Below are 13,579 nucleotides of genomic sequence, written 5' to 3'. Positions count from 1 at the left end.
TAATTGTTAACTAAAAATAGCAAAATTACTTGTTCCAAAAAAATTTGAGACCACTCTAAACTTTTTGATAGAACAAATAACTGAATATATAATTAGTACTTTAAGAAAGAAATTGGGCTCTACCTCCAAGGGTTGGGATGACAACTCCTCTTAATATTCGTGTTAATGGATGACTATGCTGGTAAAAAGTATCTGCCAAGAACCTAATGAAATAAAGTTAATGTAAGGTTTAAGTTGGAGTGGGACATAGGAGAATAATTCGGTTAATTACAGGTTTAAAGGTCTTGATTCCCAAAGGGAGAACATTTCTACCCAGAAGCACAGAAAGAGTCTTCAACTGAACTTTAAGCTACACAGCCAGGCACTTTGGGCCCCTCATGCCAACAACAGCAGGCAAGAAAAAGATCCTGGTGGGGCTGGTTGACTCCTTATCATCAAGAGGCAGTAGAGCTACTGTTATACAATGGAGGCAGGGAAGCATATGTTTGACAACAGAATAATCAACTTGGACATCTTAGTACTGTCTTGTGTAATTTTGATGGCAATGGCCACGTGCAGCAGGTGAAGCCTGAGATTTTTGACAGTCCGAGCCACTTCACTAGGTAAGTCACCTAAACTTTCAGAGGTGCTAATTGATAGGAAGGAGAATCTAGAATGGATAGCAGAGGAAGAAGAGGATAAATATAAGTTGCAGTTCCAAGACTAGCAGCAGCAGGGAGGTCCTAGTTCATCTTACTAACTTTCCTTTTATAAGTTTCCCTTAGGAAAAGAGGATCACCAGCATCCTGGGGGAGCTACTCCCAGGACTCACGAGGAAAGTGGATCTGAGTCGCACATGCCATGGACCATCCTGAAATGCCATACTACCCTGTCTAGACCATAACTGTCAGGCCTCTTAGAAATTGCTTCAGCAAAAGAGAGCTGTTTTGTTCAAAGTCAGGCTCCCTTCTGGACAGCCATCATCCACTAACTGTTGCTGAATCCTCCTTTCTTTTATTCAACAGATGTTGATTAGAGTATTCCCTAATAAAATTCCTACATGCTAATCTCTATCTACCTCCCAGGAAATCTAATCTTTGACAGTCTCTTCAGGTTCGATGACAGTTTGGAGGAGGAGACACCAAACAAGTAAAATAAATTTGTGATTTGTACTCTGAAGGAAGTGAAGAAGATGCAGTGATAGCAAATAACCAGGAAGGTATACTTGGAGAGGAGGTAACATCTAAGCCAAAAATTTTACAATAGGTGAAGTCACCCATATGAAGAGCAGGTAAGAGAGTATGTTTAGGAAAGAGAAACATCTTAGATAAAAGCTCTCCCCACAGAGCTTAAGAAGTGGAGGTACCACCCAGAGCTTTGAAGCTTTTTCACGATTTTATTTCAAATGTAATGGGAGATCATTATGGGGTTTTAGTTTTTATTTGTTTATTTATTTTTTAGGTGCAGTAACCCTTGGTTGATCTCACAGATTGTAAAGACCTTATCATCTTATAATCCCTTATTTTTTTATTTTCTACTCCTACAGCACTTGGTTTTTCTAGATGGTCTCCCATCCAAGTACTAACCAGGCCTGACCCTGCTTAGCTTCCGAGATCAGACAGGATCAGGCTTGTTCAGGGTAGCATGGCCATAGACTCTTACGAGTTTTTAAGCAAGAGAGTAGAATACTATGATTTGCATTTAAAAATTTGTCTCTTTAATGCAGTATAAAGAAAATACTCGAGGTTAATTCAGCATCAAGAAACATGATCCCTCAAAGTTTATTCCCTACCTGCAAATCATGTTCCAGGTGCTCAAGACCCTGGAATCCTCAGCCTTCCAAGATCAGCATTGACCTCTTCTCTACGTCCATCACCCCAAGGATAGACTGCACACCTTAGAGCCATGGGGTACCCAGGGAGTGTCTTTTAGTGGGCTTGAAAGTTGAAATCCATAGCACATGTGTGAAGCCCCTTCCAGTGTGGATGAAGCCAGAATTGCAAAAAAGGAGATGAACTGTGAGACAGGGGCCCAGGTGGTAATCTCTCCCTACCCTGTCAAGTTCCACTACAGAACCCCAAGGATTCCAAGAATCCTAAATTCAAGGCTTGGCCATGCAAGTCATTGTAAAGCTATATTTAAGCAATATTTGTCAAGATAGGAGGATAGAACATATTGTTTAATTAGTTGTTGGCTCGATTTTTAACTTACAAATTTTTATACATATGGTATGTAAACTTCCATTTTTAATTTTGCCCCAGGTTTTACAAATGTTAAGGATGGTCCTGAAAATCACATTATCTACCAAGAAACAATATAAACTAAGCTGGCTTTTTATGACAAACGGTAGATGTCAGAGGACAATAGAATATCTCCAAAATGATAAGAGGAAGTATCTGTTAATCTAGAATTCTCTATCCAGTTTATAAACTAGCATTTAAAGGTAAAGATAAAATAAAGACACTTTTAAACCAAGACTAAGAATTTCCTTCTCACATACCTTGCAGAAAGAAGAAATATAAATCAGCAGGAAAGAATGCAGAAATTAATGATGAGCAAAGAAGTTAATAAATATGCTGGTAAATCTAAGTAAACATTGACTATAAAAAGTTCCTAATTTTTAGAGGATAAACAGGGTAAAACTAGAATAGCAATCAAATTGAAGAAGAAAGGCAAGATTCAAGTTAAAATTTTCTAAGGTCCTTATTATGTTGACTATATAATGTTAAAATTTTTCAGCTGTAACTTTTAATATTTTTAAGGAAAACATCTTAAGCAAATATGTAAAAAAAGAGTGAAAATGAATAGTTAGGATGAAGGATAAAAAACAGTGAAAAAGCAAAATAAGTTTAACTGGTCATGCATATAAAATTGTTCTAGTTTCAATAAGGGAAATCAGGTACTAATTTATTTTTTGTACCAAACCGCTAGTCATAAAATACCACCTCTTCCACTATTGTCCCCCAACTACAAATTGTTACTGATTTGTGAAGAAAACTTTATAAGAGCTGTTGTTCTTTGTTCTTATAAAACTCCAGGAGAGAGAGAGAGAGATTAAAATGTTAGGAGAAATTTCATATACTTGAAGCTTTCAAACCAATGAGTCAATTATCAACACAAACTATTCTCTATGGGAAATACAAAAAAAAAAAAATCACAGTCGCTATCATCAGATGGTTTACAATCTGATCAGGGAGAAGCAAGCTATATTGACCCACTGAGAATAAACTCTAGGATAGAAGCAACAAATAGTAAGAGCCTTAGCTTACACGAATATTATACTTGAATACAGGTGGGATCCTTTCCAACCAGGATGTCTTGGAGAGTTGGACTGAGCACATCAAATTTGGTCTGGGCTTTAAAAGAGGTAGAATACCACTAGAGAAAACTGGAAATAAGCATGAACAAAAGCATTAAAATATCTAAAGGTGTTGGAGCCAAGAAAGAAGACATTTTTAAGAAAGATAAGCATTGTGTGAAATACTGAATCACTGAATGAATCATAACACACACCGAAGTGTTCACAAGGAAGGAATAATTTTAAATATTATTATAAAGATGGCACCAACTCAAATTTTTATTTGATTTTCCTTCTTTTATATTCTGTTAAAATTTTCAAAAAAGTGTAGCAAATATAAATACAAAATGTTGACTTTCTACAAGTTACATACATGAATTGCTCATATTTTTACTACTTCTACACACAGCTTTATTTCCTAGATTTTCTCTAGCTTTAAAAAACAAAAAACAAAAAGGCCAAATCTTGTATACTGGAGAAAGGATCTCCATAATATTGCTTGTGTTTTAAGTTCAGAGTCTTAAGCTCTTGGGTTGTACTATTTAGTCATGATATTAATAACATCTAACATTTATTAAGCTTGTATTGTGTCAGTAATTATGTTAAATGCTTTACAAGCTATTTTAGTTAATGCTAGCTTCCATAGTAGCCAAACATCAGACTCTCAGTGACTGAACAAAATAGTTTATTTCAAACTCATATAAAGGCCAAAATGAATGTTTTTAATAGGCACAAAGCCGTCTTCCAAGCCATGATTCGAGGACCACAGTTCCTTCCTTTTTGTGGTTCAGCCATCTTTAATAAGTGGCTTCCAGGGGAAACCTGCAGAAGGGGAAATAAAAAGGAAAATCACAACAGGAGAGTTTAGTGAGCCGAGTCTAGAAGGAGCATGTATCTCTTCCTCCCATATTCCATTGGCGAGAAAGAATTCAGTCATATGGTCATAGCTAACTGCAAGTGAAGATGGAAAATGTGGTTAAGCTGTTTTCCCAGGAAGAAAAAGAAATGGTTTGGCAAACAGTTTTCCAGTCTACCACACTCATGTAATCGTAACAACTCCGTAAGATATGTACTATAATTTATATTACTTTGCAGATGAGGAAACTGAAATTTTGATAGGCTAAAGTCTCTTACCTAATCTCTTGCAGTTAATAATTGGCAGAACTTAAACTAAAACCTAGGGAACCTAACTTAAAAACCATATTCTTTATCAAGTTACCTGCAATAGGACTGAAATTCTTGTTATTGGAGAAGCTTATTTAGGCTTTCTTTTAGTTGTAAGAGATAATTTTAGAAATGTAAATAATCTAAATTTATCATTTCAGTGATGAAGAAATTGAGATTTAGGGGTAGAATATCCTATCGAAGGTCAAATTCATTCTTCTCTGGTACCATACAATGTAAGGAACATTTTTATAAGGAAATCTAATTTGATAAACTAATAACGTTTATCATCTTTTCTAAAAGTTAACTCCCTAAATTATATGGTTTGATGTAGTTAAACCCTAGCATTGAGATTTGTTTCTTTAAAAAGTTTGTTCCCTGCTCACATTTTTTTTTTGCCCTAAAAGAAAGCACAACACAGAGTAAGCCTGCCACCATGTGGCATGGGCCAAAACTGATGTTTTATTCTCATTTATTTTGTTTGCTTCTTGTTTGTTTACTAACCAGCCTAGATTTGATAATTCAATTTACCAATTATAGTATATTCTATAGGCTTGAGTACCTTTTTATTTCTTTAAAACAATTTTTTATAAGAGTTTATTTGAGCCAAACTGATGACATATGCCAGGGAGCAAGATCTTAACTGCTCTGGAAAATAATAGTTTTGCAGCTTCTTTTATACATTTGAAACTAAGGAGGGGGTGTGAGCTTATGCGGAAGTGGGAATAATCAAGGTGAGGATTGGTTTACAGGATAGTTAACAAGATTGTGTGCTTTCTTGAGGGTGGTTAAGGCTTGTTTCAAAGGTATGCTAACCTAGGTGCACAGAAACAATGGACAGGGCTTGGCTTGCCTAAGGCAAAGATAAACCTTCAATATGTAACTTGGGCGTGACTACCCACCATGGCCTACCCAGTTAGAAATTTCTGATTAGATCACCCTGTGAGGCTACTTTTCATAGAACGCTCCCCGACCCACTTTTTTTTTTTTTTTTTTTCCACAGTTCCCTCTTTTGGTCATAAGTCAAACCGAAGGATTTATTGATGATCAGCCTTTTGGTCAGATAGTATGTTCTCATGGCGCTAGAAAGGCTCATTCATAGAAAGTCTCAGTATCCACGTCTTCTTGTTGACTGTTGGGGATGGAGCAATACAGTAACCATGGGATCTGAGTTGAGGCCAAATTTCCCCCAAAAGGGAAGGTAAATGGAAGGCAGTTGGGTCTTATGGCCTTTGCTGAAAACAAACAAACAAACAAACGGGGGGGGGGGGACCCCTGAATCACTCCTGTCCTGTGAACTATCATACCCAAGTTTTGCTTTCTGTCTCATTTTTCTGCATTTGGCATCCAGTATAACATTTATATAATCCACGTAAAGGGTATTAAAATTTATCTTATACATCTTCTTTAGCTTGGCAATAGTGTAAAATGTCTCCTTTCAATAATGTGACTCATTTAAGTCCAGCTTAAATGCACTGTGATGCATGAAGAAATGCAAAAACCAAAAAATGGAGGGCCAGGGAGCAAGGCAGAATGAAGCAGCTATTTTGGGTTTTCCACAGCCCCAGCTATTGGTTTACTTTATAAACATCATTTACTCATACAATATACCCTAAAAGTTGTCATCACTTATTTTACAATACTTCTCGTGCAGTTTAACACACACATACAAACAAATCCAGAGACCCTTCTGGAACGCCCTGGTTATTCCTATATATATTGAGATTTAACACTTAAAACTTCAATTTCTAATGAAAATTAAGAAGTAAGCAATTAACATTCTTTAGCTTGGCAGATATATGTAGACATTTTATAACCTCTAAAAACACAGGCTCTTTACTAGCAAATACATGTAAGACATAGTATAACCTCTAGAAACATATAGATCAAAGTCAATTATTAACACATTAGTTTTATAAAACTCTGATAAAACATAAAGACATCTGTTTTACTTAAATCAACAAACTTAAACTAGCTTTAATTTACTAAGGATTAAACTTAGATCATGTGAACTTGAAAAGCATGAGTTAGTTTATATATTTCAGAGAAATTTAGAATAACCAATCCGTACTGAGACAACATAGGGACTTGGGCCCAGGGCCAAAAAAATACCAGATAACCAGGAGGAATGCAAGATAAGCTGACCACAAGAGTGCCACCATCATACATAAAAATGCAGAAGTAGCTGATTATTATCTCCTTTCTAACCACTTACTTCTATACAGGTGGAAAACACTGTTCTGTGTGCTCAGTGGCTCAAGGTTTGACCGCTGTGTGACCTTCCTGGGATGGCAGTAATGAGCAGTTTGCCATCTTGCCCACACAGCGCAGGCAGGAACAGAGTTACTAAAGAGGAATTTTCCACTCAAATGGCTAACATTGTAATCTGTAGACATGCTTGCCACATAGGGCAAAGGGACAGGTGACCTCGAGATCAACTGAAGATTCACCCTCCCTTGTACTTGTTCTGTCTAGATAACAGATGTATTGCCTTTGCTCGTTAAGTCCTATAAAAGTATGGTTACCCCTGAGCTCAGGGCCCAGATTTTCAGAGTGCTAGCTCCTCTGAGACCACCAGTGTAATAAACCTGAGTTCTTCAACTCTCTGAGTGTTGCTTGGTTTCTCACCAGTTTGATTTTTGAAATTTTTCTGCAACATTACCAGGCAACATAGCTAGTAAAGGAAGCCCAACTTTTTTAAAAAACAAAAACAAAAACAAAAAAGAAAAAAAACCACCACTTTCAAAAATTCTACCTTTTCACAAAACCCTCTTGTCCCCTGCTTATAAAAGCAGCCTAGCGGCTCTAGCCACCAAGTTCGTCCAGAGGGCCTTCCTTTCCTCTGTGCTCCCTGCCTTGTGCTCCAGCATAAGCTTAACAAAATCTGTCTGGAAATTTTTCTGGGGTTTCTTTTCTATATATATCTCAGCGAACCCAAGAACCCCAATGCTTGGTAACATTACAAGTGAGTGCCTTTAAGTTAATTTGGCAATACCATCTGGAGGTAAAAAGTTATCTCACACTTACAACATACATGTATAGACACACACAGTCATGCACGAGGTGTTACAGGAAGAAACATATGATGGAGAAAATTGGACACTCAGACAAGTTTGTTAGGGGAAGGAGAATTTACTGCTAGCACAAAAGCACGAGCTCGCCCTGGTTACAGCTTATATACCTCTGCAGTGTCCATGCAAGAGATGTGTGATTCCTTTGTCTGAGGTTCTGCGTGCACCTCCTGACTCAAGATGAGGAGGGGGAATTTCAGTCCACTAGTCCTATCTATTTACAGATCGTTTGTCTTGTAGGTATGGCAAGAGTTTCCAGAGGCCGTTTAAAGATCTATAGGTTGTGGTTAATCTATAACTGGCTGAGTTGGTCATTTCTGCAAGCCCTTTCCTTTGCATTTTTCAAATGACTCCTCTCTTAAAACAAGGACCCAGTTGAATCTAAATTTTGCTTTGGAGGAATTTGTAGTTTATTCCTGTCTGACAAGTCAAATTCCAGATGACCTACTCCCTTTTAAAATATGGACAGCCATTTTTAATACCTCAAAGAATTGGTCTGATGCCTAAATGACATTATAGGTTGACTAATTTATCTAAATCCTCTTTTGAAATTCAAGAAACCAATTAAATATGTTTTCCATTCACTTTGCCTAATAGTAGAGATGGCTTTTTTCTACTTGTGCATGCAAAAATTAATTTAGAAGTATCAAAGGACCCTCACCTCAATCATGTTAATTATAAGTGGGAGCCTGTCTGTAGTGGGCCTTGTTGGCCTCAGAGGCACCATTGCCCATGTTAATTTTGAGATCTATAGTGTCTGAACAAAGTTCTAGGGAAAACCAGCCCTTATACACATGTCTCCAGACAAGCTAAATGAAGTGGATATGCCCACAGGACTGATTTATGCCCTGGAGAACATATTTTCTCAGGCTGTTATCCTGCACAACTTCACTTCTTTAAAATGATGTCTTCTGCCTTGTTTCTCTTTGATTCAAACTAGCTTGTCTAGTCTAATAGCACCATGACCACTTGCTTCTTTCTTTCCTTATCCTTCCACTTTGGCACATTGTGCAGGACCACTCCCTTAATCATTTAGGCCTTAGGACACAGATTCTGGTCTGCATCAAACAGTCTTAGGAACAAAGCCTCAGGTCCATTGACCCCAGAGTTTTGGTCAAACTAATAACATTTTGACCTCAAATGTGTTTCAGCTCTAGACCCATAAAGGTGGACCGGCCTTGCCAGCCACACCTTCTCAGAACCAAACAGAACAAAAGCCATGACTGACATCAGGATTTCTTGCAATGGTCGAATGCCTCCTACCCTACCCTGGCCAAGCAATAGAACCCACGACCCCAAATCCCTTAGCTACCATGACTAATGATTTTTCCCTATTTAACCTATCCGTTAGAGGCCATTAGGGACCTAGGTTTTTGAGTGCTAGCTCACTTATGTCTCTGGGTTTGGCACTATTTCCTTAAATAAACCCTTATTTTTGTTGCTGCAAACCCCCGTTTATGTTTTGTTTGGTTTTGATGTACGCAAGCAAATGAATCTCCTTTAGTTCACTAAAAAGGGACTCCCACAGACTCTTAGTCACGTAAGACTACCTGAACAAGGGCCAGCAAGAGCTTACTGGATGCAGCCAGAACAGTCTTAGGAATAAAGCCTCAGGTCTGTTGACCACAGAAACAGAGGCACAGGCCCCTTTGCTGTGGGGTGAACCCAGTCCAGAGTGCCTTGCTGACTTCTCTGGGATTAGTCGTGTTAATGCACTAGACATCTCATGGCCCCCATTGTGCTGGCTGGAAAATTACTGCTTGTCTATGTCCATGGGAACATAAGCTGTCACCCATAGGAATATAAAATTCTAACAATAAGCTTTGTGCTTCTGTACCCCTGCTTGCACACTAGACCTGTGGGTTGACAGATAGTGAATAGAAGAAAAATAGACCTTTGTGTTTAGACAGAATGAAGAATGGGATTTGGGGCTTAAAAACCCTGTACCTCTACATTTCGGGGCTGCTTAATTTGGGGTCTGCGTACCCCTGGCAGACCCAGCTGGCTGAATAAAAGAGTGTTTTAGTGATCCGTTGTCTTTCGGGGGTTGGCAGCTACAACACCATCTCTGCCATTCTGGATTCAGGGTTCTGAACAACTATTGTCACCCCACTGGCTATTGGGGTTGGGGAAGTGTAACCGCACACAAACTTCATTTCTTTAATATAGCTCTTTTTTTCTCTGATTCAGGCTGATTCTGCCCAGATAATGGCATTGTGACACATTTGTTTTTTCCACCTTTATTCTTTCACCTTTGCATGCCTGTTTCCTTAAATTATTAAGCCTTAGGACATAAGATTAACCAAACTTCAGGCCCATAATCATGAAGACAATAGGTTTCGGTAGGACATTAGACTAAGGGTAACATCTTGGCTTTAGATGTGTTTCAGCCCCAGGCTCATCGAAGCAGAACAACCCCACAGGCCACAAGACAGGAAGGGATGATGTCATGGCTGATTTCAGAACGAGACACAAAGATCAAATGCCCCAGCCCCTTCCAACCAGTAGCACCCATGACCCCCAACTCCTTTCATTTCCATGACTTCTGATTTTTCCCTCTATAATCTGCACTCCGGAGACACCTGGGGAGCCAAGTTGCTGAGAGCAATAGTTCACTTGTGTCCCCAGGACTTGTAAACTCTCCAAATATACCTCACTTTCTGTGCTGCAACACCTGGCTCAGATGCTTGCAGGCACGTAGACTCCTTTTTGCTCTGATAACAAAGTGTTCTTTTTGGAGAGATTAATCTTTCATTTGACCAGCAAAAATTTTGTTCAGACTCTCAGTAAACAATCTAATTTAAAAGCCAAGGTTAAAAGCAGCAACTCTTTTTTTTTTTTTTCCCTTTCCCTGGGCTAACTGAACCCATATCCACCTCAGGATTTCCTAAGAACAGCTCAGATAAAGTCATAGCCTGCTACACAAAGCAAGGAGGCTTGGAATTCTGAGAGAAACTCACCCAAGTTTACATGATGTGAGGCGGGAAACCAATGGGACACAACGAGCCCTAAAACTGGGTCCAGGTCTACAGGGTGTTTCTGGGTGGGCTTCTTCACAATCCTACCATACAATGCCAAGTAAATGTCCAAATGTGTAAAAACATCCAAACCTGTAGAGAGTTTTTAATTTTTTTATATAAGAGTTTGAAGCAAACCGACAACATATTTCAAGAGCAAGTTCTCAAATGCTTCCCAGTACTTTTTTATTTTAAAATATATTTCTCCATGCAATTTTAAAATTATTGCAATATTTCCAAACCTGCTACTGGGTAACCAGGCATATTCACAGGAGGATTACTTCAGCACTTCACAAACAAGAAAAAGGATTTATCTCTGTCCACTGAGAAGTTAATTGATGAGCCAGATTAGAATGCAGAATTCCTAATGATATAATAGGTATATTAAGGACTGTTCAAATATGGATAAAATACCTGTATGAAGAGGAGTCAGAATTTATACAGGGTTCCCCATTTCCTAAAGTTTTAACAGCATATAAGCTTTATATGTTATAACATGCCAGGCAGACATTTCCCAGCCCTTTTCCTGCATTTATCAAAACAAAAATGACATCTAAAATTATTTTAAAAGATGATTGACTTAGCTGGAATTGCTGCTGCTTCTAATACTTGTAAATGATTGGGGACAGGGCATCGGTACTCATACCAATACGGTTTTTAAATGTCCCTTCTTTGCTTTGTCCTTTTACTACTTTTTTCTTTTTCCACCACTGCAAACTATGACATATCTACTTCATATATAATTTACCTGATGTCACTGAGGAAAGCAATTAAAGAAATGTTTTTAACTATTTGAGGATTAAAAAAAACCCCTACATCCTCATTTTGTTGTTGTTGTTGGAGGGTTCATGAGGATAGCTCTCACATTGGTATGTAAACTTGTTACTTCCACCTAATGGGTTAGTTAATAGAGATGGAAACATCAATTTAATCCAGTAACTATGTGTCAATATCTCTCTAGGTAAAAAAGTGGTACCAATGGAAATCCAAAGCTTCTTCACACTCCAGATTGCTCCCTACCTCCTCACCTCCTCCAGCCTCCACATCTTTTCCACGCATGGGTATGTATCAAGATCCAAAACACCACCTGGGCTGTATTTTCTAGGGGTCAAAAGGATACAAAAAATCTTATATTGTATAAACACCTGTTCTTGGGAGGGGACACTCTGCCTACCCTCTAGACTAGCTATTGATCTCCCTTCTTGTCACTACTGTTTAGCCAGGTAAGACTGGCCCAGAGAAGGCTATATCATTCTCTGTCCTAGAAAGTTCTCCTGAAGATGGCCTAAATCTGCTTGGCTCTAGTACTTGGGGCATGTATTCTAGTTCTAGCCCATTCTTTTTGGCCTGTATGCTCTGGAACAGCCTTTCATTATCACTGAAGTGGTAAATGTGGGTTTAGGAATGAAGGCCACTTAGTTTTGCTTAAAGAGTTCACCCTGTGGTCTAATTTAATCTCACTCAGCAAGATTCTGTAGTGGGATTTGAAGCTTTAATAAAATTAAATGTGTTATTTAGTTGACCATTGTCTAGATTTTTCTATTGAAAAAAGAAATCTGGAATCTCCATTCGCACTCCTTTGCATGAAAAATAAATGTATTGTTTCTATAAGAAATTTCTCAAAAATTTTTAAAAACCATTCTTTTCTCTACAAATCTCTTTGCAATATGTGATGGATATTGCCAAAGACTATCAGCCAAATTACAATTCATAAAGAATACTATCCCATTTATGCTGTAAAATATTCCAAACAAAGATTTAATATCCATAGTTTAGAATTAATAATATAACATTGGAGATCTTAGCAAGTGCAATCAGATAAAAGAAAGATATAAAAGGCATCCAAATGGGAAACAAAGAAGTCATACTGTCACTATTTGGGGATGATTCTCTATATAGAAAACCCTAAAGATTTCATAAGAACACTACTAGAAACAATAAGCAAATACGGTAATGTCTCTGGATACAAAATCAACGTTCGAAAATCCATAGCTTTCCTGTACTCTAAAAATGAAGTGTCAGAAAAAGAAGTGGAAAAAATAATTTCTTTGGCAATTGCAACAAAAAAGCATAAAATACCTAGGAATAAATTTAACAAAACAAGTGAAGGACCTATATAATGAAAACTATAACACCCTATTTAAAAAAAAAAAAAAACTCGAAGAAGATACAAAGAAATGAAAAGCAATTCGGAGTTTTTGGATTGAAAGAATTGACATAGTTAAAATGACCTATTACCCAAAGCATTATATAGATTTAATGCAATCCCCATCAGAATCTCATCAGCATTTTTTAAAGAAATAGAACAAAAAATCATCAGATTTGTATGGAAGCACAAAAGACCCCGAATTTCCAAAGACATACCGAGAAAAAAGAATGAGGCTGGAGGCATCACTCTGCCCAACTTCAAATTATACTACAAAGCAACAGCAAGCAAAACGGCTTGGTATCGGCAGCAAAACAGACACATGGACCAGTGAAACAGAATCGAGAGTCCAGAAGTAAACCCGTATTTATACAGGCAAATAATTTTCGACAAAAAAGCCAAAAACATACAGTGGACAAAGAAAAACCTCTTCAATAAATAGTGCTGGCAAAACTGAAAAGCCACCTGCAAAAGAATGAAACTAGACTGTTATCTGTCACCACACACAAAAATTAACTCAAAATGGATTAAGAACCGAGATATAAACCTGAAACAATAAAATGCACAGAAGAAAACATAGGAATGAAACTCAAGGACCTTGGACTTAAAGAAGATATTATGAATTTGACCTCAAAAGTGAGGGAAGTAAAAGCTAAAATAGATGAAAGGGACTACATCAAACTAAAAAGCTTCTGCTCAGCAAAAGAAATCATCGACAAGGTAAAGAAACACCAATCCAAATGGGAAAATATATTTGCAAGCAACACCTTTCATAAGGGTCTAATATCTAAAATATACAAAGAACTCATACGACTCAATAACAACATAAAAAAACCTATCTAATCAAAAAATGAGCAGAGGACCTGAACAGACACTTCTCCCTGGAGGATATACAAATGGCCAA

The 13,579-nt window shown here is 37.6% G+C and overlaps 1 long non-coding RNA gene and 1 pseudogene across 1 annotated transcript; both read right to left on the bottom strand.

The window, feature by feature from the left end:
* Window positions 1-1,516: 1,516 nt before the first annotated feature.
* Window positions 1,517-1,635, bottom strand: LOC118609641 (annotated as a pseudogene).
* Window positions 1,636-3,578: 1,943 nt separating this feature from the next.
* Window positions 3,579-12,991, bottom strand: LOC107510015. The gene is made up of 3 exons (XR_001596699.2): window positions 12,894-12,991; window positions 10,473-10,622; window positions 3,579-4,099 (listed from the first exon to the last, which is right to left on the bottom strand). It is a non-coding gene; the product is annotated as an uncharacterized LOC107510015 (long non-coding RNA).
* Window positions 12,992-13,579: the final 588 nt, after the last annotated feature.

The sequence above is a fragment of the Rousettus aegyptiacus genome, unplaced genomic scaffold (genome assembly GCF_014176215.1).
Source record: "Rousettus aegyptiacus isolate mRouAeg1 unplaced genomic scaffold, mRouAeg1.p scaffold_m13_p_11, whole genome shotgun sequence".
NCBI lineage: Eukaryota > Metazoa > Chordata > Mammalia > Chiroptera > Pteropodidae > Rousettus > Rousettus aegyptiacus.
This window is presented reverse-complemented; position numbering and strand designations above follow the sequence as displayed.